We start from the raw sequence: 21,274 nt of genomic DNA on the forward strand, positions 1-21,274 counted from the left end.
TAAGAACAAGGTGTAGTTGGTGAACAATACTGACACTTTTCTGCCATTTCCACTGGCATCATCTCATATAATGTTATTTAAAAAACTTCCTACAACATACTCACAACATATGAAACCTATATGCAAATCTGATGAAAGCTGCTTGTGTTTCTGAAACACATATTCCATACTGGTGGCAAGAATGTCCAAATCTACATTACAAAAATGAAAACATTACCATCCATCTAGGAGTTGCAAATGTATGAAATCCCCTTGTTGGATAGTTTTACTAACAGGCTTTACAGCAGGGCCTTCCATTAGATTTAAATGTGGCAGGAAAGTTGATAAAGTAGGGTGGGGGGTTGGGGGACCTACCCCAATGGGGATAATTCATTTTTTTTTAAAGTAGCATGGTGTAAAGTAAAAGTAGATGGGCTGATAAGGAATCCACTGAATTTACAGACTAAAGGTTCAGACATTTGTTTTTAAGAGAAAAATGAAAGAAGGAAACAATACAACAGATATTTTAATATGACTTTAATGTTTATTTTCTAGATTTAATTAAGATTATGAATCAGAATCAGTCTCCAACTCCACTGTAAAGTTTATCTATTACTTCTTCTGCTCAGGCACCTGCAAATTAAAACAAAATTGTAATGCTTAAATAAAGTCATATCATCTCAGCACTAGTTACATATGCAGAAGTCATGTTAATCAGCATTATAAAAATGTATGAAATTTTCTTCACTGCACTTGTGCTTCCCTTACTATCGTTAAGACATGATACAAGATAACTTTGCACTTACTTGTCATTTCTGGCAAGTGGATGGTGCAATCAATTTGCACAAAGATGAATTTATTTCATCCAAATATTTCATGTGAATAAAAATTCCAAATGGAGGCACTTGTCCGATCAGACAAGATATATGCATATTGTAGTTAGCTGGACTCTAGCTCTGATAGTCCTGGGCAATAGGATAAGCTGATTTTGTTATCAGTTTAGAAATGCATCTGCTTTGCAAATACTATGCTTTAAAAGACAAAACTGAATCCAATATTGATGAAATAAGTCATTTGGATTACCTTGTTTTTTATCATTCTGCGTTGGTTGGGTGGATATTTGAGGGTCTCTGATATGGTCTCTTCCATTCCATTTGCCTTTGCTTTGCCATTATTTTTCAAGCAGGCTTCTGCAAGAGTAATACAATGTTTTAAAATAAGTTTCACAACAAAGGATGCATTGCATTTTTCTAAATGACAGCAATAATCAATGGAATATTTTTAAAACATGTACTTTGAAATGTGGTCTCAAGTTACTTTATCAATTCATTTAAAAATCTCTGGCAAGTCACATGAAAAACACAATTTAAATCAAGCCATACTTACTTATCAAAACCTGACATATCACAAGCTCTTGAAATGCTTTTTTCCCTGTACGTCCCTTTGGACTAAACACTGGCCAGTCTTTTTGTTTTAAGCTTTTCCATCATCCTGCAGACACTATCGCCAATTGTAAACCTGCCAAGGGAGCTCAAGTAGCATATCTGAAAATAATAATAATAATAATATTACTATTGTTTGATTTTGATATTATTATTAGTAGTAGTATTTCATGATCGATGTAACAAAATATGCTTGTATATAGTTATTTTTTGCCATGGTTTTGCAAGCAAATTTAATTTCTCTAACTTGAAAAAAATTTGATAACATTAACTATGCAACACAATGTACTAATAGCATTTATAAACCAAATTAACCACCGTGAATCTATTAACTTCATAAATGACATTCACTCAAGGATTGAATTAAAGTAGCCACATAATATGTAATAGTGTATATGTAGTAAAATACCTGTTACATGTTCATCTCTAAACATGTTTTGGCCTACATCCATAAGACAAAACAGCTGACCACTACATGTTCACCCCACCCCCAAAAATAATTATACAGGCACTGCAGAATTTGCATAATGCATATTGAGGTTCACAACAGCAAATAAGGTTATAAGTTTTTTTTAAATAGAAAATAAAGCCCCAATTTACCATCTTCTTGGAGGGTTTAGGATTCTCCTCTAACCTCTGGCAAAGGCCCTCTAGTTCCTCCACTGAATCACATGGCGTTGCAAGAATTTCTTCTCTGTATTCTGTGTCTGGGCCTTATGTATGAACTTGGAGGGCCAGCTGCTCCAACAAATTCTCAATATTTGTGTCCAGTTTCATAAGTACATTGAACTGGAAATCTGTAAGAGATTTGTGATGAAATTAGTTTTGAAAGATCAAGATCATTATTATAAACTCCTTATAAAGATCTATACAGTGAACATGGGTTTAACAATGAAAAATATTTATGGAATGAAATACATGGTTTTTGTACAGTTTATATGAAAACTTTTCCCTATAATCCTTTATTTTTTTATTCCCTGGATATGTTGTTTCACTGCTGGTGTCTGTAAAGTCTGCATTCAATGTAGATGGTTTAGGCGTCTGACTTACAGAAGACAATGGTATACATCAGAAAGAAAAATAAAAAACCAATGGAATGATGAACAGTCGACACATCAATGAAAAACAATTCATTGTTTATTTGCACAAATAAGTCTTGAACAGTATGTTTTATGACCTATAATTTAATTAATTAACATCTCACAATGTTCTGAAATAACAGTATCTAAGCTCCAAGAGCTTATGCTTTCATGTCATAATTTTCCATTTTGCAAACAAATTTTGATTTTGACTCAATGTATATGACCTTAGCATTGAACACTAACATTCAAAATGTCTACTAGATGACAAGACTATTATCAACTGAAGTGACAACAAACCAATGAGTTTTACGTGCATTGAACATAAGCATTTTTAAATGCTACAAAATGTGTTTTTAGTGTACGGCCACAAATTACCCAACATTTGTCAAACATAAAACAGTTCTACTACCTTAGATGAGAATTAAATTCATAAATACAGTGTATAATTGACTTACTCATATTTAGAGAGCTGTAAATTAAATAAGAGATTATATAAAAGTCAACACCTGTAGTGTTTGTTTCATTATTCTATAATGTACATTTTTTTCCCATCCTCAATACTTACTATTTGCAGAGGAACTGGCAGAGAGAAATCTTTATATTCTCCACTCCAGAGTGGATGGGGATGGTGATGGTGTTGTCCTTCTGGATGCAGCTAAGAGTATAAAGATTATCACTACTCCTTAATTGCAGTAAAAAAGAAACAAAGAAATCAGACTGGATTTTTTGGCATGTAAACAAAATGCATACTGGTTGCAATGACCACTGTATATAAGGCAGTGATACAATATATCACAAAATGCATTCTTTTTTAACAAAACATCTAATCTCATATATACAGCATCATGAGTAAGTAAGTACTCTTAAACACATCTTATTAAACAGACAGAAAAATGATGAAATTTATACATACTTTTGATAAGGAATTTCCAATTGTGGCATGGTATAAAAACAATTGATAAAAAGAGACCAGATAAACTAAATAGAACATACCAGCAGGATAAGAGGAAATCTTTGAGTCTGCAAAATACTCTCCATTTCAGTAGGTTTTGGATGAGATGGCTGACCAGAAAGGTTTCCACTTGAGATTTTCATCTTTTTTCAGTTCTTCATTTTCATCTGAAATATCAATGAGAACTTGTAAATACTTTATGAGTCCTTGAATACACTGACTCCTTGTGACATACACGGTTTGCAGAACAATCGCTAGCAATATTCACCACTTTTAAATCCAGCTGGTGAATTTTCACCATGAAATGCATCCGAATGCAGTGAATAATCCTGGATTAAAGACAAAATAGTGTACAGAAATGTGCAATAAATTAGTCAAGCTCCAGACAAAACAAAGATATGATTTATCTCTGATTCATAATGACTTTTCTTGTGCTACACATTTTACCAATGCAAATTACATTGAATTTTGTAAATTAAATGGTACAATTAAGATATGTATGTCAAAAGATTACTAATCTTCAGCTTTCCAATTAATGCTAAACACAGGTATCAAGTCATGTATTTAGTCTCTCATCACCAATAAATGCATTTTTAAGTAATCATCCTAGAGTGCACCAAAGTCATGTGAACTTGATCCAATTCCAACATTACTGCTGCTTGAGTGCTTAGATCCAGTATTGCCTTCACTAACTGATGTTATTAATACCTCTCTCTCATCAGCATAATTTCCATCATTTTTCAAAACTCCCATTGTAAAACCTCTGCTGAAGAAACTAACACTACACCACAACGATTTAAAGAACTACTGCCCGGTTTCTAATCTCTAATTCATATAAAAAATCTTACAAAAGGTTGTTCAGTCCCAGCATCTTGTCTGAATTCAAACAGTCTTTTTAGCAATGTACAATCTGCATATCGCCCTTGCCACAGGACACAAATTGTGTTTGCAAATAGATTACACTCCAGCCCAGTTGATCTATGTTGTGGTGTTCCACAGGGGTCTGTTCTTGGACCTGTTCTCTACACTCTATACACTCAGCTACTCTCAAGTGTCATAGATCATCATCCAGTGTCTCACCAATTGTACACTGATGACACCCAAATATACAAATCTAGCCACCCAACTGAAGTTGATGCTACCATCCAAGGTGTAGAGATGTGCATTTCTGATGTGAAATCATGGATGACTTGTAACAAGCTGCAGATGAATGATGATAAAACTGAGGCCATTCTGATTACAACACAAAGACTTTCTCATTCACATCCTTTACCTCACACAATAAATATCAGCAACACCAACATTAAATTCACACAATCAGTACAAAACCTAGGTGTTACTCTGGACAGTACTCTCACATTGCACCAACATGTCATGAACATATGCAAGGCTGCATATCTTGAGCTGAGACGCATCAGCTCCATTCTCAGATATCTTTCAGTTGATGCCATTAAAACACTTGTGTGTTCATTACTACTTTCAAGACTGGACTATGGTAACTCAATTCTGTCTGGTTCATCTTAATATCTACTGCAGAGACTTCAAAAAGTTCAAAACATAGCTGCTTGGATCATACTTAGAGTACCACAATCAGAGCACACCTCCCCGCTGCTCTGTACCCAACACTGGCTATCCATTCGATCCAGAATCAAACACAACATTTGTTCTCTGTGCTACGTTTCACTGACAGACTCTAGTCTAACATACCTATCCGACCTCACCTATGTGTACACACCAGCAAGATACTTACACTCCTCTTCCGACAATCATATACTCATTATTCTCAATATGAAAACAAAGTCACATGGACAGCATTCTTTTGCATACCAGGGCCCAGCAACATGGAATGAATTGCCCACTGAACTAAGACACAAAGACGCAGTGATCCCATTCAAGAGTGCTCTCAAAACTACTTATTCCGACTGCAAAAACAAACTTAATGACTTAATAATGTTAACTACCTTAAATATTCTCAGCATGTTTTTAATGTTTTCTAATTTCATGGTGTTTGTTTTTGTAATCATATCATTGTGTATGTTTTTATGTTGTCTAATGTTGCAAAGCGCTTAGAGCTTCTAAAGATTAGGTGCTGTACAAAGTCCTCATTATTACTATTATTATATTTAGCTTGGATGAATATTTTTTAAATCAGTGGCCATAACTAAAACAATGGGATTTTGTTTTATGATCATAAAAGTATGTTGGACACCATCCATGATGTACAATGCTGTCTGACATTTCTATACACCTAAGGTTTCCATCTCAAATATTAAAGCAAAATGCATACCGAATTTGACAGATTGACGAAAATAAAATAAAGCAATGCTTACCATTTGAAAAGAGGCAATTGTCACTAGAATATTCTATTCAAAATGATATTAATTTTGGACACAGGGGATAACACCCCCATGTTTTCCTGACTCGTGATATGTCGGCCTATTCTGTGCACAGCTTTAAAAGATGTAATGTTTATCCATCGAGCTAGAGAAATGAAATACATTTACTGTAGACTGTTTCTGTCAGCAGTTAAGTTGAGTAATTAGGTCAGGTTTATAGCTAGTTTACAAAATTCAATGTAGAATGCCAATAAATGACAAGATATATTTTTGCAAACTAAAGTGATTTTGAAAAAAGATTAGTAAAGTTTAACATTTTATAAAAAATAAGCTATTATGTGGAAAAGAAACAACAATGAAATAGGATGCAATGTGTTTACGTCTAGTATTGGAAGGTACCGTCTCTAAGGTACCGTCATAATTGTACCGTAGTTTAATGGGTGGAAAGGCCATAGAAAGGTAAGGGCAGTGCGGAGACCATCGAGTATGTTCCAGAATAGCTGAATCTTTGTAGATACATAGATCCATTCGTAACTTCAGTCCGCAAGCGAAACACTGTACTTCGTATGCCAATCCTGACTCAGGTCCGAAGTAGACAAATCCTGTTCTAGCTAAAACATACGAAGAAGGTAATCCTTCCCTATCCGTAGGCCATTTTTGAAACGTGTCCAATCGACGGGCACAATCACAATAGTCAGGTAAGAAGACTGGAAAATGGTAGGGTTTGAACTTGGAGTTCTCACTGGATTTCTCACTCGATTCTTGCTGTGGCTATCCTCTTACAACCAATGTTTTATACCGACATGTCCATACGGCAAAGTAAAGTGGTTGGGAAGCTGCACTCGCTTCTGGTACACGATTTGATAGACTTTTTCCAAGGGTCGACTGACGATGTGGTGTGTGGGTAAACGTACAATCTTGTTGGGTTGATAGGTGGTCACTTTCTCTAGACTGCAAGGCTTCTTTCAATACGCCAAAGTTGACCACTCGACTGGTACGATAATTCAGAGTAAGTCCTTTCACTTTACACTTTGTGTGCACTTCTCCTTGTTTGTCCCGGTATTGGTAGCCATAATTTTTTGGACTGCCACTGACGAAACTTAGAATCTTGTCATCGGGATGCTCGTCTGTACAGGCTCCTAAATGGTCTCCTTCAATGTCAGGGTGCTGTTGACTCGGGTGATCGATATAAATGCAACTGTCCATGTCAAAGTACAGGACACGTTCCCCTAACAGTTCTAAAGCTTCGTACAATTTTAAGCGAGCATGAGCTGTCACGTAAGCTGCAATGATGACATTTCCAAAGGGGTCGTCTTGTACAAAGTTCAGATCTTCTTCGTAATTCACCAAGATCAAATCCTCACGAATGATGTCCACGTGTTTCATGAATTTGGCTTTGTCGTGAATCATCTGAAAGTAGCGGGAAGGTTCGGTCAAATACTCCGTCTTGGGTAAACACGGTCGTTGTGCCATTTTACCCCACAAGCAATTTAACATCACTATGGCAAACGATCGCCTTTGTTTTTCTCGATGTGATCTAAAGTAATGCCTTCTTGTGCCCAGAATTTCTCTTTGAATGTCTTTTGGTCTTCGGGAGTGTGACACCAGGACAGATAGCCACTGGCTTCTTGTTTCAGTTTCAAAAAGGCATCCACGTAGTCTGCGAAAATGCCTTTCTGCGTGGGTCACCCTTGTGGCATTATTGTGTCTTGGGAAAGTGGCAAATTTCGTACACTTCTAACAGTTGGTATCCCATGTTCAGAGCTTTGAACAATTCTACGCTGACCCATGTCCCCATCAAGGCCCGTTCTTCCTGGGTGTGATGACAAGGTTGATCTTGGTTGCACGTTTCGGCACAAGTATGGCACAAAGGAAACAAAAGTTTGCCTTGGCAATGGTGAGGTAAGACGGGATGGTATAGGTTCGTGGGAGGCAAAACTTTGCACTTGATCAAGCCTTTGTATTGTCGAATGTTTTTCAGGTCGATGTGTTCGGTGAACAATTGTGGGTGCCCTGCAGGAAAGTAACAATATTTGCACACGTAGGGATACAGTGAACACACGTCCAAGTATTTGATTTCTTCTCCTTTCTCTTCGTCAGCTTGGTACAGCAAACAGGTGGCATTGGTCCTTCCTCCGTACAAACTATCCCTCGGGTTCAGGGGGTCCATGAACTGGTAACTTTCCACGAGGCGTTTAAACTCGGGATTGGTTTTCAAACGGTGATCGTATTTGTGTTCCCACATTTCCACCACTTGGTATCCTTCCTGTTCTAACTTTAGGCATCGCTGACAAATGGCCTGGTACAAGTCTTCCATGGTTCATTGTAAAAACTGATTTTTAGTGCCGCAGTCAGGGTAACAGACGGGACATCCGTGAAATAAGCAACTGTTAAACTCGTACATGATCTTGGGGTTTCTAAGTCCCAGCCATCGACCGAATGCGTTCCGATGGTCTTTTCGCCCCCTCCGTTGCGGGCATGCTGAATCCATTTGTCTTCCTTGTCGCACAAGTAATGCAACCAGCGTGGGGCTTTGACCGAGTATTGACGTTTGACATAGTTGGTCGTTTGAGGACTGATGACAGCCACAGTGTTTTCAGGCATGAATCGTTGTCGGTAGACTAAGGAACACACTTTTGCAATGGTGCAAGCTTCTTTCAAAGGATCAACCCCTCCGTGTTTCATGAACAGTTCTCGAACTTTTCCACACCATCGCCGTAAAATGTCCACGTCGGAACGACAATACTTTAGCATTTCTTCCTGAAAGTCGAAAGGGTCGGAGGCGTGAGCCTTGAACCAAGCGTAGAAAGTTTCTCGTTCGGTACACATGTTGTCAGGGTCGTAATAGTGAGCCTGAGGCAAATGGGGTAGAACGGCGTGTCGATTGGCTTCTGTACTGAAAAAGTGTGGAAAGTACCCTTTAGCCATTTCTGTCATTCCAAACATTTTAGGGATTCGACTCAAAGGCATGGCTAAGTAGCTCATCGAATCTTTAAACTGCACTTGTCCCACTTGCATGAAAATGATTTTGGCTCCGTTCAAAGTGACTTTAGGACGCTCGGTGCCACGTTCCGTATAGTATCTCAAAAGAAACTGTCCATCGTAGCCGGAGAAATTGTGAGCCATCACCGTGGCATGGTGATGACATTCTCCATAATAATGTTCGATGTCCTCTTGGCTCCACGTCTTGTCGATTGGGTCTAAGACACATTGTGCGAAATCGGCTAGTGTGTTCGGTCCTTGAAAGATTTTTTCACGCTCTCCAGGAATCTTACTGCAGTGAGGGCAATAAGTCAAGATAGGTTCTTGAATGCACTTCTCGCACGCTCGATGAGCCACACAGAAATTAGGAATGTGAATACCGGTCTCTTGCATGGATTCGAAATCGAAAAAGATGAAATTGCCTTTCTTCTTCTTTTGACCATCCTCTTTGGTTGGGATTGGTATTTTTGCACGTAGCATTGGTGTTCCAAGTCCACGATTCAGTGACAAATGTGACATTTTTTTCTTTCCTGAACATACGAGTGCCTTGGTACTGTTGGTACATAGACCTTGTCCACACATTGGGCACAATCTCAGCAGTTGACAAGCACATTTTTTCTGTGAACCTTGCATCTTCAGATGTTGTTGGTAACAGGCAGGGCTGACAAATGTGCGCAGACAAGCAGGACAATGCACTGGTTCTCGCCCTTCGCTCAGACAGGGTTGAGAGGCCAAACATCCTGAGCATTTCGATCCACAATGTGTTGCTCTCGATTATTATAACCATAGTCACATTTCTCACAGTAATATTTGTATCCCAGGAATCCTGTGATAGTGGTAATGGTATCGAAATGGTCATCGTGATGATAGAGGTGAATGTATTTTCCATCCTTAAAGTCTTTCCCTCGAAACAACAGAGACCCGCGCACTTCTTGAGGGTGCACTTTCAAGGTGTATCGTGGAACTAGGGCATCTTGCAATTTTTGCATCTCAGGAATGCCACAGGGTGTGTCTTTGGACAGGCCTGCTTGTTCTAACAGACGTTCTGCTTCATTTCGATTTTCGAATGTTCTCCCAGGCTCTTTTCCATTCTACCGTGTTGTTCTTGTCGGCATAGGTTCATCCCACCACGATGGCTCGGGCTAAACCCATGTGGTCTTGAAAATTGTTAATTTGGACAAGACTTGTTTTGGTAATGCGAAGGTTGTTAACCAATAAGGTCTTTCTGCGTTGTCCAGTCCCTTGAGGAGGAGAGACGTGGGTCATGTCCAGTGTGACTTTTCCATCGGTGATGTCAAACTGGTCATTAGATTGTTGCACGTGTTGAATCTTGTCCATGACTTTGGAAGTGGTCAATTCTGCAGGGCTGCTAAACTCGATCCAAACAGGGGATTTCAAGCCGTTGTGTTGTATGGAAAGTCTCAAGCGATCATCTTCTTTGGGTTGACATTGTCGCTTGAGTGTGGTCAGCAAAGAATCCCACATGTCGGTGATGAACCCTTCTGCTTTCTCTAACGGTACTTCAGACTTGAAATCTTTAAACTTCACCGTGTATTTGTAAGCCGTAGTTCTAAATTTTCTAGAGGGACGCTTTTCCGTCTCTCGAATGTCATAGTACTTTTCAGGGTTGACTAAGGGTGGTAAACTTTGTTTAGAGAGTTTGGATTCTGGTTCACTCATGTCCTCTTCAAAATCACTGGCATGAATTTGTGCCAAGACTTCAGCCCTGGTACGAGACGACAGATCACGTTTCTGCCTCTTACTTTCTTCTTCTTTCTTCTCAAATAAATTGGATCATTTCATCTCGATAGCAAAAAGTTAAATGACTAACGTTTAAACACCATGGACTAATTTATAGTCATAGCAGACCAGCGTATATAAAGGGTATGTGTCTTGTCCTTTCACTATTCATTTCACTCTCAAACCGAGCACAACGATGGAAGAGACTACCCAGATCGAATGTTTCATCAGAGCTTTGCGAGGGGTCATTAGAAAATTCTCTTCAGACCAGCCGAGGGACTACTCTCCTTCCTTTCGAGATAAAAGTCAAGATACTTGCTATATCTGTCAGAAGAAAGGGCATTGGTCTTCAGAGTGTCCAGACCGTCAAAAAAGAAAAAAAGGGGTTAGAAGAGACAAAAGTCAAGATACCTGTTATTATTGTCAAGAAAAAGGACATTGGTCACCAGACTGCCCAAAAAAGAAACAAGAGGAGTCAGAAGAAGAGAGGGATTCTTCAGAGGAAGAGGAAGAAGAAGAGGAAGAAAACAGACAGGTGAAGAAAAAGAAACAGGAGAAGAAAAGAAGGGAAGAAAGTGAGGAGGAAGAGGAGGAAAAGACTGTGACGGTGAAGAAATTAAAACAACAGAGAGAGTGAACAATGAGACAGAAGAAGTCTATGAACTTTTCAAAGTGCTCTGTTGTGAATTGTGAATTGTAAATATTTATAAAAGAATAAATTAATTATAAAAGGTAAGTGTCTTTGGGTTTTGATTTTAAAATAAGAACCTACACTCACGCACACTCATACACAGACACGTACTATTGGGTAAAATGTTTTCTTTTAGTTATTGGCAATTGAAAGTCTATCTCTTTTCGAGAGACATGGGTGGCCCTTAAAAGGGCCTTTTGTGGTGTAAGGGGTGAGTTTAAACAATCAACTTTAACTGTCTTAAGCCTTTGCCACGGCCAAGGCCTACTTCTGGACTGCATACTGTTGATGATGATTTGGTTGAAATCACTAAGGGTGGTGCGGTAGGCTTAGTCACAGGGTTGGAGTGTTTAGCTCGGGAAGGTCGTATTCTCTTCGGCCGTAATAAAGAAGTCTGATACATTTGTTTCAGACTTCTTAACTCCGCTAAAATGTCTAACAGTACCGTGACCATTTGATTTTGACACCCTTGTTTCTTTGCTGCTGCTTCTTCTTGTTGTTGTTTTTTTCTTACCTCTTCTTCTTGCTGCTGTTGCTGTAGGAGAATAGCTTGTTCCGCTTCCTTTTGCTGTTGTATAAATTTCTCCACTTCTTCTTTCTGTCTCTGTCTAAACTTTTCCATGTGCGGTAATGAAGGAGAAGGTGACGAAGGTTCAGGAACAAATTCTTGCGAGGTAAAGAAATCCACAAAATCCCAATTCACCTCTTCTGTAAGTAAGTCCGGTTCCCTTGAGTAGTCTCCACCGTTGGTGCACCCCAATTGATCGTTTTCTGAGTTTCCGTCATGTTGAAAAACTGTCGCATAGATTGACTGCGCACAGGTGCTAGCGAATCTATATGGACTACATGACGTCACAGACTGCTCTCTTCGGATTGGACGTGGGCTGACTGAATTTTGTAATGCGTGTTTGGATTGGTCAACAAACTCAATCTGTTTCAATCCTTCCTCTCCCTATAAATAAGTACAGTTCACTGCATTCCTTCACCTGTTACTCGGCACCCCAACATGTGGACCGACGTACAATCTTCAACGCTTGTGTCTTCGATGATGTTCCGGACGGACATACCAATGTATGTCCGATCCAACTGGACAGTTATCCACAGGACAGACACCAGCCTGTGGATGCGAAGAATCTTATGTGGAGCATCAAGGATGCCTCAAAAGAGTCTTAATCTATGGTCCTGCAGTCAGGCGCAGCCTAAGGTCAAGAAGAAGATGTCACAGATGCCCTTTATGTTAAGGGTATATTAACATAAAACCAAAGGCCCTTTTCAGGGCCATTCCTATCTCTCGAAAAGATCTTGACTTTCAATTGCCCACCCCGTTTTTTATTTTTTTGTTTAAAAAAATATTAAAAAAGTAGAGACCCCTCCCTGTTTCAATTTTCGCTTGTTCCATTTTCATAGACCCATCAGGTCGGGACCTTATTAAAATAGGGTCCCGACCCTATTCCATTTCCCCATGTCCCTAGACAGTCCCACGATTTATTCCCCATGTTCAATTTCCCTTGTCCCTAGAGTGAACAGTTTTTTTTTCTTTCTCCCATGTTAAATTCCACTTGTCCCTAGAATGGATATTTTTTTTCCCATGTTAAATTACATAGTCCCCAAAGTGGATATACCCTTTTTAACATGGAAGTTCCATAGTCCCTAGACCGTCCCTATTCACTACTACCATTGTCATTACCAGCCTGAAACCCAATTTAATGCCATTTGTATAAATTCATTTCAAATAAATATTATGATATAGTTGAAGTGTAAAGTCAAGCAAGTATTCTGTTTGCAGATTTTACATTTTAGATATTACAGTAAAGTCATATTTTCTCTTGTTTAGTAAACTTTATTGCAACTGGTTCCAAAATAGTAAATCTTATTTAATTTTCATTCACCAGAATAGGTATTAATACAATCCTGAATTAACTGTATGGTACTAAAACATACCCTGATCTTGTGTGAGATTGTAATATACAGAACTATACCTCAAGACAACAATAATATATTGAATTTATATTATATCAAGACTGTCATGGTTATGAACTCCAACTTTATTCAGGTTTTTTCATAATAAATGATCATCTTGTGCTATGGCTGAAAAGAAATCAAAGTTCAGTTTAACTCCATTCTCTCCACATTTGTCAGTTGCTAAGAGGCATACTCATCCTCAGTGTTATAGTAAAATGTAATCTTATTTGGATCAATCTTGGTGGTGTAATATATGAATGGAGAAAGAATATTATCATCCAGATTAAAATATTTTTTATTCAGACTCTACCAAAATTTTTAGCTGGATATGGGTTACGGAGCCTGATGTGTACGAACAAAGCAATGTGTACCATGACCTTTTTAATTTAACATTTTAAACTGCTGCAGAAGAAAGAGATTTTTTAGATCCATTAAACTGTATTAACAAAAACATTTCTTCGGTATGATTTTCCTTTACTTAGTATTGACAAAACTCATATTTTAAAGTTGTTGTTTTTTGTGTTTGGTTTGGCCTTTTATGGTAAACCAACACAAGTAAGTTATTTAGTGCCAAGGCACTTTAAGTATAGTGCCTTGCCCAAGGACACACCATGGTAGCTAACCCAGGTTGGTCCGATGGTAGAATTTGAACCTACATTATTTCACAGGTCCAGAAAGCTAACCACTGAGCCACTACAGCTCCCCATCTTATAGTGGAATGCTGGTATACTTTATGATCAAGAAGGATGGGTTGGGGTATGCATGTTGCATCTGAAAAAAGTGATGGAATTTTTGTTTACATAATATTTAAGTCATACAATATGAATCATTTTCTATAGATTTAAGATGTATCAGATCAAGTTAAGAAAAATCATATATTCTGTTTCCTGGAAATGTACTAAAATTCACTGTTATTGTTTGATTTTTTGGTAGTAAGCTTACTTGGTATTTTTTTCTTTTTAACTTGAATACCTAATTTGTTAACATCCTGTCCTAAATCTTCATAGTTCTGTCTATTAAGTGACAACTGTTGATACATGTAGAGAAGTTTTTGTTTATATCTTTTGATTTTTGTGGTTCTGGAAGTTGCAGTATTTGTTGTTGTATTATTAACCATTTCAGTAATTTAATGAATGCAGAGTATACTGCTCTATAAATGAAATTTAAGGGAAGATAATGTAAAAGTATGTTTCACTGCAAATGTAAATTGTTTAAAATAATATATCATTTATCATATGACTATTCAATTGTGGTAACTAGTATTCCATCCAATATCTATATATTAAAATATGTCTTTTCATACAGCTGGTGATCATTTAGATACAATTCCAATTGAACATAATCAAATTATCAATGCAGGTGTTTTTATTAGTAGTAGTATTGCAAGTATAAGTGTTAGTATTAAGATTTCATATACAGGTATGATAAGTGTATCATAATGTTTAAATGATGCTCCTTGTTACAACATAAAATATGTTCATTGAAACAAATGGTTCACTGGTAAATTGGCAGCAAAGGTCTTCACTGAATTATGTTGCATAAACTGTTTTACAATAAAACATATATGATGCATCTCAATTATGATGAATGTGAGGAGAAGGATTAATAATAATGCAATTTAAGTTATCTTCATCACATAAGTTCTAGCAGATGTGTAATTTTTATGTGGTTCATTATCAGTTTGAAACTGGTCTATGATTTCTGGATCTGGACATATCTGGTCCCCTGCTGTTGTGCTGCTATGGTCTTTACAGTTCATTAGGATATCAGTTACACTTGGTTTACATTTAGAACCCCATGGGATGGAATGCCCAGTTTGAAACTGAGAGAATGGTTAATTATCCATAATATATCTCCTGCAGTTATTATTAGGTTTGATATCAAGGTCTTTCTTTAAAAGCTTTTCAACTCAGGTTCTGTTCTACCATACAGATAAATAAAGTCAAATTCAAGGCTTTCAGATGTGTCCAGTTTGTTTCATGTGTTGCGGCAGACAGACTGTATATTGCCACTGTACCATATAAATATCAGTGCTTAGTCTGCTCTCAGTTGCTGTGGTTTGATTAGTTACTAGTGTCATCACATGTGACTAATTATTGACCAATGTAATGAAACTTGTATAATTAAAAGGCTGTATTTAAGAACTCTAAAGATCTTAAATGTGTGCTAGAGGGTAGGGTTAGCAGTTATACTCCCAATTATGTTTGTGATGAGCAAAAGCAGCTGCACAAATTTGAGCTTTTAGTTTGGTTCTGGTAGGGTCAAAGGATGCAGGTACATTTTGATTTTAAAAATTAACATAATTCCCATGTAATACATTCCAAACCTAAGTATGCAATTGATTTGATAAAAGTTTGGAGATTATTGTTTAGGTTCTGTTCTTACAATACTAGATATACCTGACTACTCCATAGTGAGATGGCCAACTGTTAGTTATATAAGCCAGATGAATAATGTTAGCCATTTGTTTAAGTGTTTTCTCATTACTTTCATTTGTGTCACAGAGTTGCATGCAATATTTCTTTCTAGAATAAATTTATTTTATTTTCTAATTGTGTATTTTATGGTCTCACTGGATAGTTTATCTGGTGAATTTTCATCCAACAATGAAGATACTAATAAAAACAAACTACTGATATTTGTAGAAAGCATACATGTGAGATTTAGACTGCAGTAATCAGGTTAATTCCTGATGCATCTATTGGTTTCTATACTGAACCATCACTGCCACCATCTCCTAAATTTTACATTCATTTTTTACTAGAAATAACTATTTTCAATATTTTTCTGTGACAAGGCAACTAAAAGAATCAGTATGTGCCTTATGCATGAATAAAGTTCAATAGTACTATAACAAATTAGCATACTTATCATCACCCCTCTCCCATCAAGATTTTTTTATATTTACCTCTGTAGCAGACACAAATAAAAGTCGGCAGCTCATTTGCAGACTAAGTTACGCATATTATCTCCAATGCTCATCTAACTGTGACAGGCAGTCACCAACAAGCCAACCTATTTCCATGCCTAACTCAAAGTAAATCTGAACCACATTATAGATTTAGCTTATGTGTAAATTTATAAATGCTAGGCTTGTGATAATTAGGTTCATGCCTTCTACCTTAAAAATTAGAGGGATGTCAAAATACGAAACTATCCAGTGAGACCTATGATGTTAATTTTAATCCCTATGGGATTTGTGACATAAAAAACCCAAATGCTTTACGTATTAAAAGGTAACTAATGGGGGCAGGATCTGCAGTGAATCAATGGTTAGTATGCTAGACTCCTGATAAAAATGTTTGTGTTAAAATCCTGTTATCAAGTCAACCAGGTTACCTACTGCAATGTACCCTTGCCTTACTCCAATTCCCTCAGTACTCAATAAACAACTAGTGTTGCTGTACATAACAAAACCAGTCCATATTGATTTTACATATTTTACGAAATCCTGACAAAAATAATTCTCTAAATAAAGATTGATTAATATGTGATGGTTTCGCATGTAATCAAACTCTTCCAAGCTTTTAATGATATGAACCGATTTATCAATGTTTATCAAATTTGCATGAAAAACTATTTCTTATTTGTCATCAAATATGTTCAATGTTTTGATCATATAAGCATTTCTGCTACATTAGATCAAAATAATCTTTTTGTCAGAAATAGAGCCCTTATAGTATTTGCAAGATCAACCAATCAGATGCAGAATTTGAGTTTAATATGAATGAATATTTTTTTTACAAAATTGCTCTTTTGCTATATCTTGATGAGATAAATCTATTTACCAAGTCTGATAAAATTAATGAGAAATAGTTTTAAGAGCAGTAGCAAGAATGGCTAGTGAGATGTAGAACCACCACATTATATGCATAGATTTTGCTTACAGCCTCAGACATACAAGCAAATAATTAAACAAATCAGATCTAAATTGGATCATAAACACTGTTGTGCAAATCATAAGAAACTCTGCCAATCAGATGCAAGGTCACTTCACTACCAAACCTTTATCACACTCATAATAAGCATCATTGTGAAACTTGACTATATAAGCCCAATGGCCAAGCATGATCAAACTTGAATCAGCAGTAGTGGTTATAACCTCATGTATTTGTATGCATGTTCACTTCTTCAATCTAGATCTCATTTATATAAGCATGTATTCTAAGTTTAGTAAAAACTGCACTACATGGATAAATATTGCATGCGGTGGTAACATACTCAGATGAAAGCTCACCTTATTATTATTAATGGTTAACACTCATCAAACTTCAAGGACAACTTAATGATTTTAGCCTATATTGTGGAAGTATGGCTTTTAGGCTGGTTAAAAAACTCAGCTAATCTTATACATGATCACATGTATATACTTGGATTTTGCTCATTATTAGATTTATCCAAGATGTTGATTTAAGCCCAAAACCAAGTTTTATATAAACAAATTGATCAGAACTATGGACTCCAAAGTAGCTAATTTCTTACTGTTGAAAGACAGAAGGGGATGTGAAATAAATAACACACTCTGGACCATTACATAAACCCACTTAGCCTTTTGACCAGTTGAGATAAAATATCAACAATAATGTTAAATAAGATTGATAAATTATGTTTTCTCACATTACCTCTAGCCCTTTTCAACATGGATGGTATTTTTCTTCCACATATGTCAGCTCTTAATTAGTGGCCCTTTCCCATCATGAATGTTGTAGGTGAAACTCTCAGAATTAGGCTTTTTAATTTATATCTGTAGAAGAAAAAAAAACTATTGGTATGCATATATCAATGTCACCATTTCTGTATTAGATTAAAATACCGTGTGTGTGTGTGTGTGTGTGTGTGTGTGTGTTAATTTTAGAATTTAAGCAAACTTGTCTCCATGTGTTTATTTTAAAACTGATGATGATAACACATAACAGGTTCAATGGATAAAATGTTATTTCTTACTTCTTACAACTGCTCATTATATCTGAATTTACATTCAATGTTTGTTTTAATTAACATTTTTGGGATAATGGGCAAATTATTCATTTTGTAGTTTATCATTATATCATTTACCAGTCTTTTATCATTCAAATATGTAAAATATAGTACCATTATACTGACTTCATATTCTATATGATATCCCAGCAATACACATTAAGCAGATAAGTGCAAATAAAAATGTTCAGAATGTAAAAGTTACTCCAAGCTCAAAGAAGATCAGGAAAAGATAATCTCCAACAAATTACCAAACAAAAAGCGAAGTTAACGCAGTTACCTTTATTATGATGTCTCCAACACCAACGGTACTGTACAGCTACGTCTTCTGAGTTTTACCGTCATCTTGTCTTTCAAACCAGAATTAATTTCTTGAGCTCTTACAAAATGAAGAAACTTTTAAATACTATAATTTAAGCAGCTTCTTTACATGCCATCAGATAAATTATGGCACAGTGGTATGTCTTTCAGCACAACGCAACTTCACATTTGGACGGCGCGCTGTGTGGGCATCGCTGACACAGCAACTGACATGAATTCTCTATTAGCAGACAATGATTCGGAATAAATCCTTCGCAAATCTAACATTCTCGATTTTTTATAGTTCCACTTTTCATTGTTGCATCTGTTTGATTGTACAATTGCTAATAATGTTCAATGAATCAAGTTTAATTCATCTGCTGTTTGAAATCCCGGTTCAGTTGGTATTTTCTTCCGCGCATGATGCCGTGTAAATAAAAGATACGGTCGACATTCAAAGTGGTTTAGGTTAATTTATTATTTTCCTTTATTAAGGTCATGTGCAGAAAGTGTTTCGCTAGGGTGAGAAAAAAAATATAACAAAAAGAAAACTTTCTTTTCCAACGCTAATACTGTATATATTTCAATTTGTGATTGATACTATAAATAAAAAAAATAATAAAAAAGCATTTTAGCCGTGGCTTCGGCACGGCACTCGTTTTTGTGGGTTTTTTAAAATGTTGTTAGTGTTGTTTTGGGGTTGTTTTTTTTTGTGTGTGTACCACACTAAGAAACATACCAGGTATTAGGCCTAACGTAGGAAAAGAAATTATCCTCTATTTGTTACTATTCTTACTGTCAAATGACGCAAAAGAGATCAAATTGCTATTAAGGTTTTGTTTTGTATAACACTTACCGCTCGTTTTCCTCGAGATAAAGCAGCCACTTCAAAATGATTATAAAATCTGTGACAGATGAAAAACGTGGTTTAAATAATTCGTAATCGCCTGCCTTAAATACTGTAGGAATTTGCTAATGTATTTCATGGCCCTCGTTTGAATAGATACCAACGATCATGTATATCGACCAAAATTTGTATATTCCTGCCCACGATCATGTATTTTGTATTAAACCGTATATTACACGAGCGCTCTGTGGCAAACTCGGGGGGGGGGGGGGGGGGGGGGGCTCTATTATACCCGCTGTATCAGTTGAGGAATATATCGAACAGATCAGGCCCCAATACTCTCGCTCTGAAAAACATTAAAATAATTATATGAAGAATATTGGTAGGTCTCCCTCTTGCCGAAAATGTCAGCACCATATATATTTTGCAAGTAATGTAATGGGTATAATAACACACACACACACACACACACACACACACACACTTTTTTTTGGGGGGGGGGCACCGGACAGATGCCCCCATTTCCAAAAAAAAAAAAAGTATTTTATGTTTGTGTATTTCCCCCTCAGATGTGTTCTACGTTTTATTAAAACAAAATTTTATATAAAAAATTTAGTTTTTAGAATTTTTGATGGGGTATTTATGTTCCCATAGTGTTATCTAAAGGGTTGTTCGTCCGAGTCTGGTTTCCCTCACCTTGCTCGAAGTTCCTTCCCTTGAAATGTTTTGTAACCTTTGCTATATGTCGCCTAGGTCTCAGTGTTTGCTATATGTAATGGTGCTATATTGTGTGTATGCTATATTTTCTTTATGTTTGAGACAGCAAGTATAGATCAGATATCTTTCCCAGTTGTATTTCTTCCTTTATGATGTTATATTGTATCTTTTAACTTGTTTTATGGTTTTCTAATTTTGACGATGGAATGGTGTACTATTTAGATTTTGTTTAAAAAAAATAATTTCCTATTTTATTATTCGAGTAATAATATGTGTCGTTCCTCATAATAGTTTTGAAAGATGTTGATAGGTAGCTTACGCTCGATCCAAGGTTCACGCTTCTTTATTCTCTATGTGTTTTTCCTAGGTCGCGTTAGGCCTCCTTTATTTAGTTTATCTGATTATGCTTTATTGAAAGATCCAAACGTATTTATGAGACCACATTATTCTATAGTGGTCAACCATGCAGTGCGGGAGAAGTTAGTAGGGTTTTAAACTAAGTGTTATACAATTTTTATTTGTGTCTCTATCTTGTCTGTTTATGTTCTACATTGGGTGTTTTCAAAGACTCTTGATGGACCTGTCCACTTCACTGAGCCCTGTGACTTAGCCCCATGATGTCATCGCCATTTACTTCCCCCTTATATTTTCCCTGTATCCCTTCCTATATATGTCTTTAGAATTTTCTTTCAGAGAAAGAAGAAAAAAAATTAAATTACAAAATTCTTTTATTTTTTCTTTCTTCCTTTCTTCCCTTTTCTCTTTTAAAAATAAAAGTTATATGGGTTTCTTTGAAATATTTGAAATAGAATTTGAAATTTTCTTTGAAATATGGCTGTTGTGGGGTGCGAGGAGGGGGTATGGGTATGGCATCAGCTCGCAATTGCGCTACGCGACCCTTCGGTCTGTAATACCTATTCCTCCCTCCCCCTCTCTTCCCCAATTCCAACATCAATTGCGTTATATCAACCTGACGGTAAGTATCTATTCGTCGTAAGACGTATTGAGTTCTTGTTGTGGTTAATATTCTTATTTTTACCAAGTATCTTATTTAAAAATCTTTATCACCTGTCCACAGGATATCATCGTAGTTACTATATAGTCTATACATTTTAGAACGATTTTGTTTTCGTAGTCTAAATCTATGAATAAAATGTTATTTTTGTTATACTTATATTTTTTGCAAATTTTCATTATTAACTTTATCCTATTATGTTTAGTTTTATCACATTGGGCAATCGTATGTAGTTTGGTGAAGTTCGCTGTT

The 21,274-nt window shown here is 36.4% G+C and overlaps 1 long non-coding RNA gene across 2 annotated transcripts; it reads right to left on the reverse strand.

Annotated features, from left to right (window-relative positions):
- Positions 1-501: 501 nt before the first annotated feature.
- Positions 502-18,831, reverse strand: LOC149792045 (uncharacterized). 2 transcript variants are annotated; one of them, XR_016423255.1, is made up of 9 exons: positions 18,424-18,831; positions 17,789-17,910; positions 13,823-13,937; positions 3,497-3,622; positions 3,069-3,158; positions 2,022-2,218; positions 1,366-1,523; positions 1,063-1,169; positions 502-612 (listed from the first exon to the last, which is right to left on the reverse strand). It is a non-coding gene; the product is annotated as an uncharacterized LOC149792045 (long non-coding RNA). The 2 variants fall into 2 exon arrangements; XR_016423256.1 differs by lacking the exon at positions 13,823-13,937.
- Between the last annotated feature and the right edge of the window lie 2,443 nt (positions 18,832-21,274).

Source organism: Sinohyriopsis cumingii, chromosome 9 (genome assembly GCF_028554795.1).
Source record: "Sinohyriopsis cumingii isolate HCF-2022 chromosome 9, ASM2855479v2, whole genome shotgun sequence".
In the NCBI taxonomy this organism is placed as follows: Eukaryota; Metazoa; Mollusca; class Bivalvia; order Unionida; family Unionidae; genus Sinohyriopsis; species Sinohyriopsis cumingii.